This window comes from Mus caroli, unplaced genomic scaffold (assembly GCF_978045245.1).
Source record: "Mus caroli unplaced genomic scaffold, Mus_caroli_1 scaffold_9, whole genome shotgun sequence".
Classification (NCBI taxonomy): domain Eukaryota; kingdom Metazoa; phylum Chordata; class Mammalia; order Rodentia; family Muridae; genus Mus; species Mus caroli.
Window position 1 is genome coordinate 93781460 of NW_028227264.1, and position 14683 is coordinate 93796142.

A 14683-nucleotide genomic window follows, 5' to 3' on the forward strand; every position below is an offset into this window, starting at 1 on the left:
CCACCATGGACTAAGGCTGATCTTCAATAACAAAATAAATAATAGAAAGCCAACACTCACGTGGCAACTAAACAACACTCTTCTCAATGATACCTTGGTCAAGGAAGGAATAAAGAAAGAAATTAAGGACTTTTTGGAGTTTAATGAAAATGAAGCCACAACATACCCAAACTTATGGGACACAATGAAAGCATTTCTAAGAGGAAAACTCATAGCTCTGAGTGTCTCCAAAAAGAAACTAGAGAGAGCACACATTAGCTGCTTGACAACACACCTAGAAGCTCTAGAACGAAAGGAAGCAAATTCACCCAAGAGGAGTAGCAGGAAATAATCAAACTCAGGGGTGAAATCAACCAAGTGGAAACAAGAAGAACTATTCAAAGAATCATCCAATTGAGGAGCTGGTTCTTTGAGAAAATCAACAAGATAGATAAACCCTCAGCCAGACTCACTAGAGGGCATAGGGAAAGTATTCTAATTAACAAAATCAGAAATGAAAAGGGAGACATAACAACAGACCCTGAAGAAATCCAAAACACCATCAGATCCTTCTACAAAAGGCTATACTCAACAAAACTGGAGAACCTGGATGAAATGAACAAGTTTCTAGACAGATACCAGGTACCAAAATTAAATCAAGATCAGGTTAATGATCTAAACAGTCCCATATCCCCGAAAGAAGTAGAAGCAGTCATTAATAGTCTCCCAACCAAAAAAAGCTCAGGACTAGATGGGTTTAGTGCAGAGTTCTATCAGACCTTCAAAGAAGATCTAATCCCAGTTCTTCACAAACTATTCCACAAAATAGAAACAGAAGGTACTCTCCCCAACTCATTCTATGAAGCCACAATTACTCTGATACCTAAACCACAAAAAGACCCAATAAAGATAGAGAACTTCAGACCAATTTCCCTTATGAATATCAATGCAAAAATCCTCAATAACGTTCTCGCTAACTGAATCCAAGAACACATCAAAACAATCATCCATCCTGACCAAGTAGGTTTCATCCCAGGGATGCAAGGATGGTTCAATATACGGAAATCCATCAATGTAATCCAGTATATAAACAAACTCAAAGACAAAAACCACATGATCATCTCGTTAGATGCTGAGAAAGCCTTTGACAAAATCCAACACCCCTTCATGATAAAAGTCTTGGAAAGATCAGGAATTCAAGGCCCATACCTAATCATGATAAAAGCAATCTACAGTAAACCAGTAGCCAACATCAAAGTAAATGGGGAGAAGCTGGAAGAAATCCCACTAAAATCAGGGACCAGACAAGGTTGTCCATTCTCTCCCTACCTATTCAACATTGTACTTGAAGTCCTAGCCAGAGCAATTAGACAACAAAAGGAGATCAAGGGGTTACAAATTGGAAAAGAAGAAGTCAAAATATCACTCTTTGCAGATGATATGATAGTATACATAAGTGACCCTAAAAATTCCACCAGAGAACTCCTAAGCCTGATAAACAGCTTCAATGAAGTAGCTGGATATAAAATTAACTCAAGCAAGTCAATGGCCTTTCTGTACACAAAGGATAAACAGGCTGAGAAGGAAATTAGGGAAACAACACCCTTCTCAATAGTTACAAACAATATAAAATACCTTGGTGTGACTCTAATGAAGGAAGTGAAAGATCTGTATGACAAGAACTTCAAGTCTCTGAAGAAAGAAATTAAAGAAGATCTCAGAAGATGGAAAGACCTCCCATGCTCATGGATTGGCAGGATCAACATTGTAAAAATGGCTATCTTACCAAAAGCAATCTACAGATTCAATGCAATCCCCATCAAAATTCCAACTCAATTCTTCAATGAATTAGAAAGGGCAATCTGCAAATTCATCTGGAACAACAAAAAACCTAGGATAGCAAAAACTCTTCTCAAGGATAAAAGAACCTCTGGTGGAATCACCATGCCTGACCTAAAGCTGTACTACAGAGCAATTGTGATAAAAACTGCATGGCACTGGTATAACGACAGACAAGTAGACCAATGGAACAGAATTGAAGACCCAGAGATGAACCCACACACCTATGGTCACTTGATCTTTGACAAGGGAGCTAAAACCATCCAGTGGAAAAAAGACAGCATTTTCAACAAATGGTGCTGGCACAACTGGTGGTTATCATGTAGAAGAATCAGAATTGATCCATTCCTATCTCCTTGTACTAAGGTCAAATCTAAGTGGATTAAGGAACTCCACATAAAACCAGAGACACTGAAACTTATAGAGGATAAAGTAGGGAAAAGCCTCGAAGATATGGGTACAGGGGAAAAATTCCTGAATAGAACAGCAAAGGCTTGTGCTGTAAGGTCGAGAATCGATAAATGGGACCTCATAAAGTTGCAAAGCTTCTGCAAGGCAAAAGACACCATCAATAAGACAAAAAGACCACCAACAGATTGGGAAAGGATCTTTACCTACCCTAAATCAGATAGGGGACTAATATCCAATATATCTAAAAACTCAAGAAGGTGGACTCCAGAAAATCAAATAACCCCATTAAAAATGGGGCTCAGAACTGAACAAAGAATTCTCACCTGAGTAATACTGAATGGCAGAGAAGTACCTGAAAAAAATGTTCAACATCCTTAATCATCAGGGAAATGCAACTCAAAACAACCCTGAGATTCCACCTCACACCAGTCAGAATGGCTAAGATCAAAAATTCAGGTGACAGCAGATGTTGGCGAGGATGTGGAGAAAGAGGAACACTCCTTCATTGTTGGTGGGATTGCAAGCTTGTACAACCACTCTGGAAATCAGTTTGGTGTTTCCTCAGAAAATTGGACATAATACTACCAGAGGATCCAGCAATACCTCTCCTGGGCATATACCCAGAAGATGTTCCAACCGGTAAGAAGAACACATGCTCCACTATGTTCATAGCAGCCTTATTTATAATAGCCAGAAGCTGGAAAGAACCCAGATGCCCCTCAACAGAGGAATGGATACAGAAAATGTGGTACATTTACACAATGGAGTACTACTCAGCTATTAAACGGAATGAATTTATGAAATTCCTAGGCAAATGGATGGAACTGGAGGGCATCATCCTGAGTGAGGTAACACAATCACAAAGGAACTCACACAATATGTACTCACTGATAAGTGGATATTAGCCCAAAAACTTAGGATACCCAAGATATAAGATACAATTTGTTAAACGCATGAAACTCAAGAAGTACGAAGACCAAAGTGTGGACACTGTGCCCCTTCTTAGAATTGGGAACAAAACACCCATGGAAAGAGTTAACAGAGATAAAGTTTGGAGCTGTGACGAAAGGATGAACCATCTAAAGACTGCCATATCCAGGGATCCATCCCATAATCAGCTTCCAAACACTGACACCATTGCATACACTAGCAAGATTTTGCTGAAAGGACCCATATATAGCTGTCTCTTGCGAGACAATGCTGGGGCCTAGCAAACACAGAAGTGGATGCTCACAGTCAGCTATTGGATGGATACAGGGCCCCCAATGGAGGAGCTAGAGAAAGTATCCAAGGAGCTAAAGGGAACTGCAACCCTATAGGTGGAACAACATTATGAACTAATCAGTACCCCAGAGCTCTTGACTCTAACTGCATATGTATCAAAAGATGGCCTAGTAGGCCATCACTAGAAAGAGAGGCCCATTGGACTTGCAAACTTTATATGCCCCAGTACAGGGGAATTCCAGGGCCAAAATGTGGGAGTTGGTGGGTAGGGGAGTGGGGGGGGGAGTGTATTGGGGACTTTTTGGATAGAATTGGAAATGTAAATGAGGAAAATACCTAATAAAAAAAATTAATTCAAAAAAAAAAAAAAAGAAAAAAAAGAAAAACAAGGCAATCTCCAGGGTCATGGGATGCTTTCTGAGGAAAATAAGGTGGACCGCAACTGAGGTGGATGCCTGACATGAACCTCTGGTCTCTACATAGAGGCAAATACACATGCATGAATACACACAAACATGCACATGTAACACACACACAATCAATCAATCAATCAATCAATCACTAAATACTTTTTTCTCACTAGAGGATTTTGGAAATGTGGTCATACAAAAAGGGAATCTAGAAGCCTTATCAAAGACCCCACTTGAACAGAAAGCATATAAATGCTGGACCACAGCTCTGTGGCCCGCCTTCTGAATGACTCCGACTGTGTGGTTGGACGGACAGTCAGAAGCTGCCCTGTGTTTATTGTCTGGCTTCCTGGCATCCCCAGTCCTTTGTTCTTTGGTGTCTTCCTGCTGTTTCTTGGATTGTAGTGTTCCACATGGGCCCAAATGCTGAAGGCCAGTTTCCTACCCTGTGGTGCTATTGGGAGGTGGTGGAACCTTCAGAAGGTGGAACCTAGTGGTGAAACATTGCCAGGAGTGTGCCCTGGATGGAAATATTGGTACCCTAGCCCCTTCCTGCCTGTGTTTCCCAGCAGAGATGAATGAGATGACCTGTCAGTCAATTATCCATCACCACAGAGCAAGCCCAAGACAAATAACTTAAAGGGAGGAATTATTTTGTCTCAGCGTCTGCCCACAGTCCTTGGTCTCGTTCCTTCTAGGTAGGTTCAGAGGAAACCATCACAGTGGTGGAAGCATGTGGCAGAGGCTGCTCACCTCATGGGGACAGACCAAGGAAGAAAACGGGAGACAAGATGCGAAAGTATACATCCAGCTCTCTACTCTCCCATGTCAGCCCCCATCTCCCAGTTTTTATATTACCTTCCGATAATGCTACCGAATTAAGAACCATCAATGGACTAATCTGTTCATGAAACAAGAGCCCTCCTGGCCAATCACAGAAGCTCATCAGCTGCCAAACAAGGCTCAAGTACATGGTTTGCAGGGGTGGGTCATAGCCGGGACACAGTAAGGCTTCCTCTACCATTGTATCCCTGCATGATGTGAAGCTGTAGGTCTCAGTCTTCCTAATGCTGTGACCCTTTAATACACTTCCTCATGTTGTGGTGACCCTCAACCATAAAATTACTTTCGTTGCTACTTTATAACTGTAATTTTGCTACTGTGATGAATCCTAATGTAAACACCTGATATACAAGATATCTGATATGGGACCCCAGAAGGGGTCATAACCCATGGGTTGATGTCTGGGGTTACCACATGTTCCTAAATAATGAGGTCAAGAACCGTGGATCAAATGCTTTGCAACCGTTAGCCAAAGTAAGCATTATTATCTTATAAGTTGATTGTCTAAGGTATTCTGTCACAGCAACGGGGAGTTATTAGCTCACCTTTATGGAATCTTTTGATTTCATCACTTAATGCTGATTGCTTGGATATTAGTTTCTAAGGAGGATGTGTTGTTTGTTGTCTTACTTTACCAAGGCTTCCTCTGCCTATGGCTGGTGGTAATAATTTTGGCTCATTCCTCTTCCCTAAACTCTGTAGAGACTGTTGCATCATCCTCTGGCACCAGGGTTACTAGGACATATTTGTAACAAGCTTGATTTGATTCGCACCCACCCCCACCCCAAGAAGATCTGACTCCATTGCACAGATGTCAGAATAAAAGTCTTCCCATCAAATCTAGCAACAAAGCCAGGCAACATCTTAATGTTCATTTGAAGTCTGTGTGATGGTTTCTCTTCATTGTAAACTGGACTGGAACTTAGAGTCACCTAGGAGACTGTGTCTGTGAGGACATTGCTAGAGACACTCAACTGGTGAGGAAAGGTTCAGATGGGATGTGGTGTGGGCAGCAGCATCCTCTGCGGTGGGGTCTCAGACTATTGTCAGCAGAGAGCCGGGCTCCAACATTCATCTCTCCCTACCTCTTGACTAGGGATTCAATTTGACCAGAGGCCTCAGGCTCCTCCCACCACAGTGGGAGTGGCTCCTACCCACCCCCACCTCCTTTCCTAACATACCAGACCATGTATTTTTATTAAACTGTGACCCAAAATGAATGCTTCTTCCCTTCATTTGCTTCCAACAGGTATTTTGTCACAACAACAAAAGTAACTAGACAGCCTGCTTCTCTTGGTATATAGATACGTCTCTGTGGGTTTAGCTCTTTCATTTTAGGGAAATGTATCATGTGCCTGAATACATATTTTATTACATTTATTGGATCCTCTACACCAATTAACTATACCAATTACCCGTGCGTTTGATTATCTCTTTCTCCTCTCTTACTACATCTTATTATCTTCTCCCTAATTGCCCGACTCCTTCTGTGTCTTCCCTTTGTACATGCCATAATTACCTCAAAGCCTTTTATCCCTGCCATTAATTCAATTCCAGTCATGTCTTTCCTGTCATTTGGCATTTTTAATTCAAGGATTAGATCTATCAGTGTTGTTTCAGCTTGCGATTTGTGTCCTTAGCTACAAATCCTCCCTTTTGCTTCCGCCATTTTACGGAGGCAGTTTTGATGTCTTTAAGCTGCAGAGAGCTCTGTGAGGACTTCCTGTTTCCTAGGGTCATGCTTCCTGATAGACCAGTTTCTTCATAGCTCCTGAGCTCTGTTCCCCTCCCCCCATCCCTTTCCACCATACTGTGTTCACGTGGTCACCATGTAAGTCCTTTTCAGAGATCAGCCCCAGCTGGAGGTTTTACACAGTTAGTGATGCTTGTTGAAGTCATCACACCCTCTTCCCACCTTATTTAGAGTAAGTTTACTGTCCTTTCAGCAGTAAACTGAAAGGTTTACTATGGTTTTAGCTCAATTAATCATAGATTTGCAAAAGGAGTCTTTGTTCGCCATCTTTATCCTGAAACCTCAGGATGATTTTCTAAGATGTGCATCTTATCACACCACATTCTGCCCTTTGATGTCTTTTGAACCATCTTTAGAAAATAGGTCTAAAATTCTTTGTTTTTTCAACTCTTACCTTATGTCCAAGATCCTTCATTGTTTGACCCATACCCTTCCTGTCTTGGGTCTCTCTTTATTCTCTACTTTATTTACTAAGCCATGACAGGAGTGTGTTGCTGAGCCTAGATCTGACCTCAGAACCCTTTCCTCCAGAGGCCTGCAGGCAGCAATAGGGGCCATCGGGGCTGTAGTTAAACACACCCTTTGTTGTTGTTTTGTTTTGTTTTGTTTTGTTTTGTTTTCGAGACAGGGTTTCTCTGTGTAGCACTGGCTGTCCTGGATCTCACTCTGTAGACCAGGCTGGCCTCAAACTCAGAAATCCACCTGCCTCTGCCTCCCAAGTGCTGGGATTAAAGGTGTAAACACACCCTTTTAAATGCAATTCCAGTCTTTCCTCTCTGGCAAGCTTAGCTAGAGTGCTTCCCACCTCTCTTCCCTCATGCACATTGGCTTTCCCTCTCTTATGCATTTCTGTCAAAGCATTTATCACACTGAGCTGTAATTGGCTTTCATGGTGTCTGATAGTGGATTTTGGAGCTAGTTTACCTAGGTTGAGAACTTATCTCCCACATTGCTGTCTGTATGACTTTGGATGACATCATGCAACCTTTCTGTCCGCTGGTGGGAATTCACAGTTAACCTATACAAAGTTCTGTTGAGCACATGCTCTGTAAAGGTTGTGTATTGTTTATTAAAGGGCATTCACTCTAAATGACTGCACTAATGGCCTCATAGGACGTTTCTAAACACACAACCCAGGAGCTATCCATGGTGCTAAACCCTGCTTCCTAACACTGGACTGCGGTCCCACATCAGGTCACATGCTTAGTTCCACGTAGAGCAAATCCATGCTTGTAACTTTCCAGATGTGGCAAGGAACATGAAAAACTATTTCTCCCTTCCCATAGCCACCATCCTGAGTTTGTCTTGGTTACATCATGTGTGATTAAGTTTAGCCTCTTGACTTGTCTGCCGATCTCCGGATCTTTTAATTGCCTGCAATCACATCACTGTCCTCCAAGTCTTTATATCAGGGCATATCTCTACTTACAATTCATAAGAGGTCCTCAGAAAGGGTAGAGAGAACTTAAATGGTCTCAGGAGGGGTTGGTTAAATGGTAACTATCATTGTGGTGTGCATAGTAAGCAGACAATAAAGGTAGCATAGAAACCCATAGGCTGAGAGAATACAGTAAGGTTTGAACATCTTTCATTCATTTATTGAACATGTATGGAGGACACACTTTTTGTAATAGTTCCCAGAGGAGCCATTATTAGTATATTAGTATATAGAATTACATTAGTATAATTCTTTCTTTAAAGAAGCTCAGAGCCAGCAGGAGAGACAGCCATTAAACAGACTGCACAAAGCATGCATTTCAAAGACTAGGATAAACTATGTATTTGATTACTTTAATTTACTGCATTAAAATACGCAGGCAAAAGCACTCTAAGGGAGAAAGGGTCTGTCTTGGCTCACGGCTTGAGCACACAACCTATCACGGCAGGGAAGGTGATGGCATGCCCATGAGGTGGTTGGTTATGATGCATCCACAGCCAGGAAGCACAGTGACAAATGTGAGGGCTCAGCTTGCTCACTCCTCTTTATTCAACCCAGGACCTCAAACCATGGGATGGTGCCACCCACATTTAGGGTGAGGTGTTTTAGCTCAACTAACCTAATTAGGCACTCCCCCACAAGCACGGCTAGGCTTGTATCCTAGGGAAGTCTAGATCCTATGCCGTTCACAATCAATATTAGCCACCACAGAGTATGAAAATAAAGAGAGATAGCATTTTGGAGGCATATCCATAAATTCTGTCTTTTAGATTATCTGCTGAGGCTAAGCATTGGCACGGAAGCTTAATGGAGAATCAAACATCTCTGATGCGTAGTCCACCAGATCCAATTCTCTACCACACCACCATTGCTTCTTCAACCCCCTCTTCCCAAAAAGGCCAGCTCTAGACTGTGCCTCAGAGAAGTTGAACAAACACTTTGAAAGGGCAAGAGGAAGAAAAAAGGCACAGCAATGGAGCAAATCTTCAACAGCAAAATACATGGCCTCGAGGATCTGTAAAGCCTCGAGTGTCTGTAACGCTCTGGGGAAGAAAGCCAAGGGACCACACACTATCCCCTCCCCCACCAGTATCTCTAGACTCTCATAGGCCAGATTCCCTCTCCTGTTATCTGTCCCAGCTTCTAAGATGTCTAGTCTCTGTATGATGCCCCTACCCCCTGCCCCCCAGCTATTGCTCACTTTGTAGGCAGACTCTTCTTCACTCCTCCAATTCTAAGCACATGATCTTCTCCAGTGACATACTCAGCTTTCCCAAGAAGCCTTTTATTAGATAACCCCATGCTACGTTAGTATAATTACTTGGCGGTCAGCTTTACTGGCAGAGAGACATAAGTCTGAGATACACTGATTTCCTATCTCTCATTGGTTAATCTTTGGGTCTCTGGAGTCAGATTTGATTTTAGACACGTCCAAGTTACATGTGGTTGCACGTGACTTAAGAATGGCTGTGAATGTTCCCTAACAAAACTTCATAAGCTTGCCTAAAGACCAAGCTTTTTTTGCAACATGCTTTGTACAGTTCTTGAGTGGGAACTTCGTGGGTGACAGTGTTGCCCCACAGGGTCAACAACTTGGACACCCCTGTTAGATGTGTGTCAGTTATGAGCCATAAAAACCTGTCACTTATTAGCTATGCCATTTCTTTAAAGTTGATAAATCTTATTTGTCAAGTTTTGTGTAGGGTTTAGGGATGATGACAACATAGACACAAAAACCAACTCATTAGGATCTAGTATATAAAAAGAATATCTAGGATATTTTTTGTGTTAGATATTTACTGGAAATATTTTTTTTACCTATCTCAAGGAATTATGGAGTGATTTACCCAATGTGTGTGCTTCCTCCATAACACTAAATAGAGATCTTATGGATGATAAGGGTTGAAAAGAATTTCATGTTGTAGCTTGAGCTAGTCTGAATCTCAATCATCCTGCCCCAGGTGAGGCCTTGCTGGAGGAAGTATGTCCCTGACAGTTTAAAGACTGCAGCCACTTTCAGTTCACGCTCTCTGCTTTATGCGTATGGTGTGAGCCCATACCATACGCCCCCAGCCTCTGCTCCAGCCACCATGCCCGTCTCCTGTTGTTTCAGCCCCACCATCATGGGCTCCAGCTGTGTGGAACCATTTGCCCAAATGAAGAGTTTCTCTAGAAGTTGCAGTGTCCCCAGTGCTTTATTATAGCTGTAGAGAGGTAACAGGTAGATTTGTAAGTGAGACTCGAAACCTGGAAACTGCTGGAGGAGAATGTAAGGGAAATGTTTGAAGACATATAGGACTCTAAAGAGGACTCTGATTGCTCCAGAAACCATCTCAAGAACTCACAAATAGGGACGTAGAAAACTGACAATTTTTCCACACAACAAAGAAAACAATCACCAAATTAAAGTGACAAACCAATGAAGGCACAAGATGTCTGTGGTGGTTTGTGTCCCTGTCAGCTATGCATCAGATTAATACCTAGAGTGCATAAAGGACTTCAAAAAAAATTCAACATCAGATATCATCCAATCGATGAATAGGTCAACAAACAAACTTGGTAGACAATTCTCTGAAGAAGAAACACAAATGTACAATATAAATTGGAGAAAAGCACTCAAGATCATTAGCTGTCAGGGAAGCGCTCATTTAAACTGCTTTGAGGATCTGTCTTGCCACAGTCAGAATGGTCAATATTGACAAGTGTTGGTGAAGACACCAGGGAGAGGAACTCATCTTCAGTGATGGCTGGAACTGAGCATGGCAGGCACCTTGGAAATCAGAGTGGAGGCACCACCCCCCCAAATCACAGTAGGACAAAGGTATGCTCTATCTAGGCCACTCTCTGGAATACACCATAAGGGCTCCGTGTCATACTACAGGGGCACTTGAGAATTCATGTTCATCACTGCATACTGCACAGCTCACAGTCCATAAGAAACAGAGCAAGCCTAGATGCCAAACCACACCCGGAAAGACAAAGAGAATGACGTACAGACACACCATGGGATTTTACTTAGAAAGAAAAATGAACTGGACATAGTGGCACACACCTTTAGTCCCAGCACTGGGAGGCAGAGGCAGGGGAATCTTTATCAGTAAGTGCCAGGCCAGCCTGGTCTATACAATGAGACCCAGGCCAGCCAGGGCTACAGTGAGAGCCTGTCTTAAAATAAAATAAAATCAGGAAAATGGATGTAGGTGGAAATCATGATGTCTGTGATGGTTTCTATATGCTCACACAGGGAGTGGCACTAATAAAAGGCATGGCCCTGTTGGAGTAGGTGTGTCCCTGAGAGTGTGGGCTATAAGACCCTCATCCTAGCTGCCTGGAAGCCAGTATTCTGCTAGCAGCCTTCAGACAAAGATGCAGAACTTTCAGCTCTTCCTGTTCCATGATTGCTTGGAAACTGCCATGTTTCCACCTTGATGATAATGGACTGAACCTCTGACCCTGTAAGCCAGTCCCAATTAAATGTTGTCTTTATAAGACTTGCATTGGTCATGGTATCTTTTGACAGCAGTAAAACCCTAAGATAATATCAGACTAAAATATATTTAGGAAGATAAATTCCACATTTTCCTCTCACATGTGGTCTCTGATATGAGTGTATGCACATGTGTTTTTGCACATGCATGTGTGTTCATGCACACATGCACACATATGAACATCACAAAAGTAGGGAAGTGCTGGGCAGTGGTGCGCATGCCTTTAATCCCAGCACTTGGGAGGCAGAGACAGGTGGATTTCTGAGTTCGAGGCCAACCTGGTCTACAGAGTGAGTTCCAGGACAGTCAGGGCTGCACACACACACACACACACACACACACACACACACAAAGTAGAGAAGAGACAGTGAGAAAGAACAGGACTTACTAGAAGGAGGAGATGAAGGAGGAGACAGAGACCTGGAGAGGATAATGGACCACATGTGATGGGAAATATTTAACCTGGAAGAAGAGAACCAGCAAAATGAGAGAAGAGCAGATAGGAGAGGAAGTGAAAAAAAAAATTCGTCCACATTAATGTACAGAAACGCCACAAGGAAACCCATTGCCTTGTTCGCAAACTTAAAACATTTAAATAATCATTCACGTAATGAGTGCTTGAAGATTGCCAAAACAATGATTTATCTAAAAATGATTGCCTCCTGCACACTAGGAGTCTTATTTGTTGAGCAAGAAATACCATGAATTGGATTAAAGGTCAAATTCATAAAGCGGTGGTCATTGTTTAGGGAGAGAAGGGCGCTGGTGCCATAGGGAGCCGTCTTGGCCCTTAGAGGCCCACCAAGTGCTGCTGCTGCAGGGGACTACGGCCAGTTCCCAGCAGCCACATGGGATGGCTCACCTCACAAGGACTGAACACACACAGACAAGTAAGTGTAAGCTAGAATCTTTTTTAAAAAGAGGCTCTAGAACAACTCACAAACCAATGACATTACCACTTTATTTCCAGGTTACGATTGCACAATGGTAGCCCGTGAAATGCTCACACAGCAGGTTGTAAGCTTCCTGTCTGGACATCCCCTTGATGTGTCTACTTGGTCCAAGTTTTTATATAGTAGATGAAGAAACCAAGTTACAGAGCTGAGAGAGGTTGACCTGACCAAGACAAGAGCTCGAGTTTTACTTCCGAATGGCACCCTTTGTGTGAAGCAGAACACAGAATGGGGTACTGGCTGGGAGAGAGTGGGCAGCCGCTGTTGAAAGCCTGGCTGTATTATCAGCAGGCTGCGTGACTTGGGGTAAATTATCTACCTTCTTGGAGTATAAAGCCGTAAAATCATAGTTAATGGGGTTGTGGATTGCAAGCGATCACAGAGAAAGCACATGGTTCATAAGTAAGCACACTTACTAAAATTGTTATTATTTCCCCAAAGGCAAAAAACATCAAAGAACAATATGATGAAATTCAGATCAAGGGGGGAAAAACACCCACTGTAGGCAGATCATAAAATGAAGGGAAAAGGGAAGCAGCAGGCTTCATTAATTTCCTCTTTTTATTCTCTCTTGACATCAGTCAGTCCTCCCTTATCTTTCTTGATAAATACCAGAGAGATCCAGACAAAATGGTTTTATTCATTAGATCATTAGGGTACTTAGTCTGTGTGATATTATGGGCTCTCTGTGTTGCTGACAGTCTATGGGTTCCAGAAAATTATAATGGCACTTCTTTGACAGCAGTGATAAGTGATGATCTGTCAGAATATGCTGCATCCATTCATCAGAGATGTTTACCTACCAGAGCCTACACCACCACCACCCCCCCACCACCCCCCACCCCGTTTACCTGTCAAGGCTAGCTCTGGGTACTCACGCTTCTTTGCAAGTCTTTCAAAGAGTCTTTGACAAACAAGGCATATTGGTTCGCTATGGAATTCGAGCAACCTTGAATTCTACACTGCTTTCTTTACTTTGCTGGCAGTCAAAGCAGCAAAAGGCCCGGGTCCATCCTGGCCTGGATCTGGCAGAATGGCATCCTAGCTCACAGGTGTGCAGTGTATTTGTGGCTGGGGAACTATGCCCTTTCTCCCTCGCACCCCAAATTAACATTTGAGGATGGCCTTCCAGAGTGGTTTGGAGAAGTTGGGGTGGGAGGCTGTGTGTTAGGAGACAGTTTTGCAAGCAGGTCGACCTGTGGGTTTTGCTGGCCTGGAGGTTGGGACTGCCCTCTGCTGAGCAACTTTGCTAGGCAGGGACTACATGGACTATGCTCCATGTGATGGTCATTCCTCCATCCCTGACTTGATCCCGCATTTCCTATTCAACTTTTAAACCCTTCCATCCCCACCCCCACCCCACCCCAAGAACTCCCCAAACACGGAACCTCTAGAGTAGGAACTGACAGGAGTGTGCCTTTGGCGTGGGAAGGGAAAACCAAGGTACTTTGGAGGTGGCGCATCACCGCCCCCGCTCCCCGCCCGTCACTCCCTCGAACACTCAGCTCCCGCACCCGCCTCGCGCGCAGCTGGAACTTTCTCCCACTGGGCTCCGGGAGCCTCCAGACACGGGGGATCGGCTCCTGCAGTGATCGGAGGAGAACTCCAGGCTGAGGCTAGAGCCGAAGCAAGAAGAGCCGAGTGCGCGCGGTTTGAAACGGCCACCACAACCACTGTCACCGCGCAGCCCGGCGAGCCCCGCCCGTCTCGATCCTGGCCTCAGCGTACACGGAGACAAGTCCCCTCTGCGCCGCGCCAGGCCTGTGGGGGCCAGCAGCATGCGGAGGGTGAGTGTGTCTCCCTGGTGTGAGCAAGGGAAGGGTGGGAATGGTCGCAGCGAGGTGGCCCGCGACACCTCTGGCCACCTATCCACCTTGGGGCCTTGGTGCGTGTGGCCCCATCAGCCAAGGAAACTTTACAGGCGTCAGTTGGGATCCCTTGCTGCCCGCCCAAAGGAGGCGAATGGGAACAGTAAGCTCTGAGTCCCGGTCCGGGAGGAGCTGCAGGGGGGACAGGGTGCGGGCGGGGCAGTGGTCCCCTCCAGTCATCCCCTGTCCCCCTCCCCCGAGGTGCAGGACTTGGGGCTTAGCCCAGCTAGCTGCCTGCGAAGTTCCCGAGGCGCCCTGCGCGGCAGCCTCCTAGGCATCTCCAGTAGGGACTCTTCGTACAAAGATGACAATGAAAATGGACCGGCTCAGCCGCAGGGGGCATCCCCCTTGGCAGCCCCAGAGAGCGGGAGGGTCCCAGGGGGTGCTAATCTACACAATGGTATGGGTTACCAGCCCCAGTGTGCCTTTGATTATGACTTTGGGGTGGAGGCTGCTTCATTCAGATGTGGAAATCTC

General features: G+C 44.2%; 1 protein-coding gene across 3 annotated transcripts in view; it reads left to right on the plus strand.

The window, feature by feature from the left end:
* Window positions 1-13949: 13949 nt before the first annotated feature.
* Tmcc3 (transmembrane and coiled-coil domain family 3) overlaps window positions 13950-14683 on the plus strand; it is a 269948-nt gene continuing 269214 nt past the window's right edge. For all 3 annotated transcript variants that reach the window (XM_021174097.3, XM_021174098.3, XM_085843105.1), the window contains exon 1: window positions 13950-14125. The gene's annotated coding sequence lies outside the window, so the exon portion shown is untranslated. The remainder of the gene's footprint in view (window positions 14126-14683) is intronic.